The sequence below is a fragment of the Echeneis naucrates genome, chromosome 15 (genome assembly GCF_900963305.1).
Source record: "Echeneis naucrates chromosome 15, fEcheNa1.1, whole genome shotgun sequence".
Lineage (NCBI taxonomy): Eukaryota > Metazoa > Chordata > Actinopteri > Carangiformes > Echeneidae > Echeneis > Echeneis naucrates.
In genome coordinates this window covers 7,259,978-7,266,619 of record NC_042525.1, presented here as the reverse complement: position 1 = coordinate 7,266,619, position 6,642 = coordinate 7,259,978, and positions in this window count along the sequence as shown.

The following is a 6,642-nucleotide window of genomic DNA, read 5'->3' as shown; positions in this document are numbered from 1 at the left end:
TGGGCAAGAGGTGTTCAGGGGATCGTGCATTATCTGAAAGAGCAAGAAATTCAATCCAAGTCCGAAGTGCAACCTTTGTTTCATGAGGCTGACATGCAGGGATGTGCAGCGTGGCTGGAGTGAGGCTTTTGTTGCAACCTGCAGCTCGTAAATGCTGCAAACATAACATTTGCACTGCATCTATTAATCAAAATGTAAAACTGAACAAAGGATACAACGCAGGGAAGTTAGAGTTACAAAATCTAATTGTTGCGTTATGATGTGAAAGTGCATGAAAATAAATCAATAGGTCGTTTGTCAGTGGTATTGAATTCTCAGCATTGACACCATTGTGCATTTCTATTCAAAGCCTGATGTTCCTCTTTGTCCTCTTCCTAATATAATTTCGCCCTGGGGGCCAAGTGTGCTGCAGTTTGATTTGTTATTTAATATGCCTTATTAGCAGTTCTGGTTAATTTGGGGGGTTTGTGCATGTTTTGTTTGATATTTATTTTTAAGGATTGCATAACGCATACTTGCACACCTCACACAGGAGCCATTTAAAAAAAAAAAAAAAAAAAAAAATCACAATTTTCGTTTAACTGTCTTGTTCCTGATTTCAGATTTCGTAAAAGGCTGTGTTGTCATGATGGAGTATTAGTGTTAACAGTGGGAGGAGGAGCAGATTACTTTGGGTCTTTGGTGGATTCTTGTCAAATTAACTGAACCGCCTTGATCCTCAGTGTATCATGCTCGCTGCCACAGTCAAAAAAAAAATAAAGGTAATAAAGTCGAAGCAGTTGTGAAGTGGTGCCCAATGAGCAGCTTGGGAACAACATCCATGGCAGTGGAAGTGGTGGTGCATGAATTGAGTCTTGGAACAAAAACAGTGATTTATTTTCTCTTAAATGCTCCACTGTCAGAAACTGGTGTATTTGAACATAATGACAAAGGGGGTGACATTTCATTCCTTTACTCTGCAGAATCACTCAAATGTCATCCACGAGTGCATTCCCCATATTCCGAGTTCACCCTCCACCTCAGAGTCCCACTGGGATGTATTAAACACACTCTGCCTGGATGTTTACTTTGCTGGCAAAGGAAGCAGGACAAAAACTGTTTTACCACGAAAAACATTGCTTCTTTCTGCCAACCACAGACTGAAGATGGAATCCAGAAAAATAACGCATAATAAAAAAAAACTTCTTTTTTTTTTTTTTTTTTTTTGATATGTCACATGGCCAGTCGGGAAAAGTATTTTTAGACTTTTAACTAATTCATTTTCCTCTGAGTTCTCATATGACTCACGAGACTGACATTTGATCAAGAAGCCATCTTGACAGATGACTGCAGAGGTGAATTTGAGAGAACTCTGTTGTCGCAGGACGCACGACTCATGGTTACCATCTACATTTGGTTTCATCCTGATGGTAGCGTTGAACCAAAGCAGCATGGTGCCGTCTTACTTTGATGGCCGTTTTTGATCTGAAAAGCATGTCAGGAGAAGCAGGAGAAAGTGAACTGTGGCGGATGTACCTGTTGGCACTGTTCCATTGTTCTAAATCTGGAGATCCACCAGTGTCCATTACTGTCTCTTGGTGATGTTCAGTATTGATCGTATCGCCAGATGGAAGCATCAGTTACACTCCCATCGGCACTTTGTCTAATTTATGTACAACCTGGTGGTTTTGATGCAGCGTGATATTTGTCTCTTAAATTAAAAAATGTATTATTTTATTAAAAACACACCAAAACACCCGCAGTGCTTTTATCATCAAGTCCTCCATCCAAAACAAAAATTTGGCCAGGAGATGTAACCACCCCGCTAATTGTAAAAGTGGTAGTAAAGTACCTGCAGCTGTATGTAAACTACCCATTAATCCCCTAGGCGTTGTTTCATTAACCTGACAGATGTTTGAGCTCCTGCCTATGTGATTAACTTTGCTCACAAAACTCATCTGCTCTATCACAGCTCCGCCTGGAGCCGTTCTGTCGCTTCCTGTTACACTTTATGTTGGACACAACCTGTGAAAGTGGAGAGTTGGTTGCTGCTCCTGCTTGCTTTGGTAAATCAGGTCTTAATCACTGCGGCACGTATCCACGTTTTCTTTGCCCTTCTTCTTTGCACTGCTGTGGCTCAAACTGATGATCTGTTTGAGCTCCTTACACTGTGGACTTTGGCCAACCGCATCTTTCTCGCCACTATTATTTTTCCCATGGGTTATTAAAGTTTTGAAGACAAAATCTAATGAGATCATATTGCTGTATTATCCATGCATCTCATTTTGTCCGTATTTAACCACAACTGCGTTTGCAATACTCTCCCTTTATTGCTTGTGAGGACATTATTGTACATCCAAGATTGCAGGAAGGGCTACAATTCCCTTTAAATAGCAAAACCCATTTTGGTTGCACTGCATCAGTCAGAGCCAGAAAAGGTCACGTGGCTTGGTTCGTGTGTGGACAATTTCTAGAACACACTTATAAGCAAATAATTATTTTTCCTCAATTACAATTTAAAGATAAATCTATAATTTAGTTTATGATCTTTGTCTCTTGGCTGTGCAATATAATATTTACAACACATACTGATGGCTGCTTCTCTGTAATTGCTTGTTGTTGAATAAAACAGGCAAGAATGTGAGTGTCGCGTCTGGGTTAAATGTCTGCTGTCAGTCTGGGGGGGGGGTTAAGTGGATTCTTTCAGACATGTTAAAAACAAATCTGCAGCAGAGTGTGACACATCAGAGGAGAAATGGAAAACAAACCCCCCTCTTGTTAATGGAGGGAATTGTGGAAACAGGGACTGTAGGGTGGTGGGTTTGGAGGGGGGGGGGGGCATAATGACCCTGACAATCAACCAGCTGAGTGCCTGTCCTTTTTCCCTGCAGGAGGTGTGGATGGAGACAGAGCACTGGAGCCTGTTGATGCTTCCTGAGCTGACACAGAGTTAGTGGTCTGAACAGACCGGTGATAAGAATCCAAAAGATGAGGCTGGGTGGAACCAGAGTTAAGAGTAATCCTCCAGATTCCCTCTTTGACATTGATAGATTGATGAACGAGGGCTCGGAGCAGTCCACCAGATTGCTCCTTTGTGATTGATGGATAAATACATTTCCCCCTTCCTGTATTTTCCATGCTGATGCCCTCCCAAAGGGCTGCATCTATGTTGGCTCGAGCCAGATAAAAGATCACGAAAAGAGCATTTTGTCTCACAGAACCCATTCCCATTTGAAGCCAACGTTTAAATGAAGAATGAACCCGATGTCTTCTTTTGGTTTACGATTTCTGCAGCCAGTGTAGACGCTTGAATTTCATGTCATCGCTGTAAACAGTTTGAAATTATGCCTAATGCATCAACACAGGAGAGAAATACTGCACCTTTTACAGCTTTGTTCCAATGACAAAAAGAGCAATATGATAAAACGACGGCGTTTTTCTTTCAATGAGTCAGTTTTTCAGCTTCGTTGTTTTGTTCTTGGAGTTTTCATTGTGTGAGCCAACTGTTCTTTGGAACCTTCAAGTTGACAAAAATTATTTGCCCCATTAAATCACACCTGTCTACGAACATTTATTAAAATATGAATCACTCTGGGAATTATCGTTTTGAGAGGGAGAGTTGGGGAGAACGGGGAGCTAACCTCACTCTCACACGTTTATTGGTTAATCTCTTTCTCGTGGCTCATAGCTTCAACGCCCTGCAGGGAGATGGGACTTTTCACTGCTGACATGCATTTTTCATTTTCACCAGGTCTCCAGCAGCACTCACTACCTGGGGAATTGCAGTTTTCCACAAGCCACATAATTGTCTGTAGTTTGATGTCTTAGCTGTGGCATGCCCCCCACGTGTTCAGATTGGAACCAGAGACTTCACAAAAAGGTATTCTTTTGCGTTTATAATTTCTACACTTTGATCTACAGTATTATTGTCAACACCTCTGGGACGTAGACAGTATGGTAGGCTCCATATTTTTAATTAATCACAGTGCATATGGGGTTGGCCCTTAGCAACAGCATTTATTTTGTAGAAGAAAATCAAATCAAATAGCATACTTGCAAAATTGGGTTTTTAAAATAACGTGATGACACTCACATAAAATCACACAGTAGACTTTTTTTTTTTTTTTTTAACAAAAAGAGTATGAACATTTTCTTCCCCTTCGTAGGAAAGTGTGTCAAAAACAAAGGACTGCGTAAAGTGTTAATTAGACAATGCCAGAGTGGCTTTGTAAGAACTTGCATCTTATTCAATTCAGTAAATGAAACAAAGCAGTAATATGGGCCCATGGGTTACCACGCTGATAGGGTGAGGTCAGCAGATTACTGAGGTGACACTCCGGGCATTTTAACAAAGAAACTAAAGCAGCAGAAACTGATGCAGAATACTTCAGCAACATTTGAACTATGGCTGTGTAGGGCTTTAGTGATGACAACTGTATCAGGATCGTAGTTACCTTAAACCCCCTGAAACTTAATATATTAGTTATAATAATTATTATTGTTGTCATTTTTTTTATATAGGCTATAAGCCCGCATTTTAACCTGCAGTTACTTGGTGAAAAAAATAAAGCAAAATAGTTTTCATGGTTTATTTTTTGGAAAACGTCTATCAAAAAATTGATTAAGCAATGGACAAATAATCAGACTTCGCTTCCAAGTTGGGAAACTGCTACCATTTTGTCCCTTTGCAATTTCATGGAACTGGGATATCTGAATCAATTATACTTTTGTAGTCATGGTTATTGTGGAATGAAGCCAATATTTAATTTGTAGAGAGTCTGAGCCAACAAAATGCATGTTGCTGTGTTGCTTTACAAAAGCTTTAGGGTGCTCAGCGGTGACCAGGTATTTGTGAAAAGCTCGGCTTCCTGCCTGGCAGTTTTTAATTGGCAAAGTTACCGGCGAAGTTGCACTGGTCACGAGTCAGGACTGGAATGAGAAACTAATTCTTTGCTTGCGTGGTGGAGCAGAACACAACAGACTGAGAGAGAACAGTAGTGTTTCCCTCTGCCTTATACATATTGCAGTGTGATAAGATTACTTCCTATAATAGGAGTCTCATATGGATTTACACTGCACTGAGACAAAGCGCATCTCAGTAAACCAACCTTCATCCTAGTTTATGACGCTACCCTACAGCTGCAGTTACTGCAGTTAAAAGGAAACGAGGACTGCCCCCGTTTTATTAAGATAAAACACTATTTTCCATATTTACCACCAACTAGAAATGTTCCATTTTCTTTGGGCTTCAAAAACAAAAAAGTTGTGTTCATTTGTTTGAATAAAACATGCCAGTAAATTTTTGTTGGTCACAGACTTTATTTAGTGGAGTATTTTGTTATTGGGACCAGGTTCGTGATAACTTTTGTGTTGAACCCCCCCCTCAAAAAAAAAAAGTAATCACTTTATTTGGAACAGAAAGTTTAATGGGGTTTAAAGTAAACATGTTTGTGGAAGAAAAAAAGTGAGCAAGAGCAAATAAACTTTAATAAAAAAAAAAAAAAAATCTAAAAGAGAAAAACTACGTAAATTTGATAAGATTTTTATGATTATATCAATTGGTTGCAGGTAATGCACGTGAAAAATGCAACATATCCTCAATAAATACTAGTTATAGCTCAAAAGGGGTTTTATGAAAATATAATGCGACATAACAAACCAGTGAAGTTGAGCGTATCGCTGAAAAGTTCATGATTAACATCATAAATGAATTGGAATTAAAAAATGTATTCACAACTACAATCTAAAATGAGAGAGAGAGAGAAAAATGAAATACTCAAGCAGAACTGAGAAGACAGATAATCAGTCAGATAGAAGGGAAACTTCCTTCATAACTTCCTCTTCCATTTCCCCCTCTTTGTTGAATTGTTGTTGTTTAGCTTAACAGTTGTTATATATTGTTTTTGGAAACAATTTCAACTATTTATTGACGCCGCAAAATCCAATGAGTTCATTGTTCAATAATTCCTCTTTTTCATAGATTATTAAACGTATCAAATAATTCATCACGTAACTTTATTGATTTGATACTAAATTACACATGAATGTTTTTCTTTCTTTTCTTTTTTTTTTTTTACTACATACAACATGTGTCGTCATGTTTAAAATAATAGCAGCAAATGTGCTCCTTGCATCTTCCTCCTACATTCGCTGGGACAATGAATGTAGCAGAGTCGCAGAAGTCACAGCTACCTACAGTGTTAGTACCTGCTAGTTGTTGACCTTCAGTCTCCATAAAAGACCCTGAATGTTTGCAGGGTGTGACAAGTCTGACTAATTTCACTTGTTTGGCTCCAAAGAGATTTTTAGACAAAGTACAGACTCGTGCCATCTTCTCTTCATTAAAGCACCCAGGGGCAAAATTAATCAAACATGACCTTGACTGACAATCAGCTGCACAATCAATATGCAACTGTTTTTGTGTGGGCGAAATGGACCCCCTTGTCCTCTGAGCAACAGTGGCTTGTATTTACCTTTTGTTATCCAGGTTGAGTCCAACAACTGTGTACTGTTTCTTTGTCCATGAAAAGAAATACAATCCAGGCAAAACAGAAAAGCCTCCATTGGGGACACCCGTGACTCTGAATGTTGACAGCTGACACAGTATTTTACAGCGTAACTCAGGAGGATGTGAACTCTGGGGTGAAAAAAGCTAAGAAACCG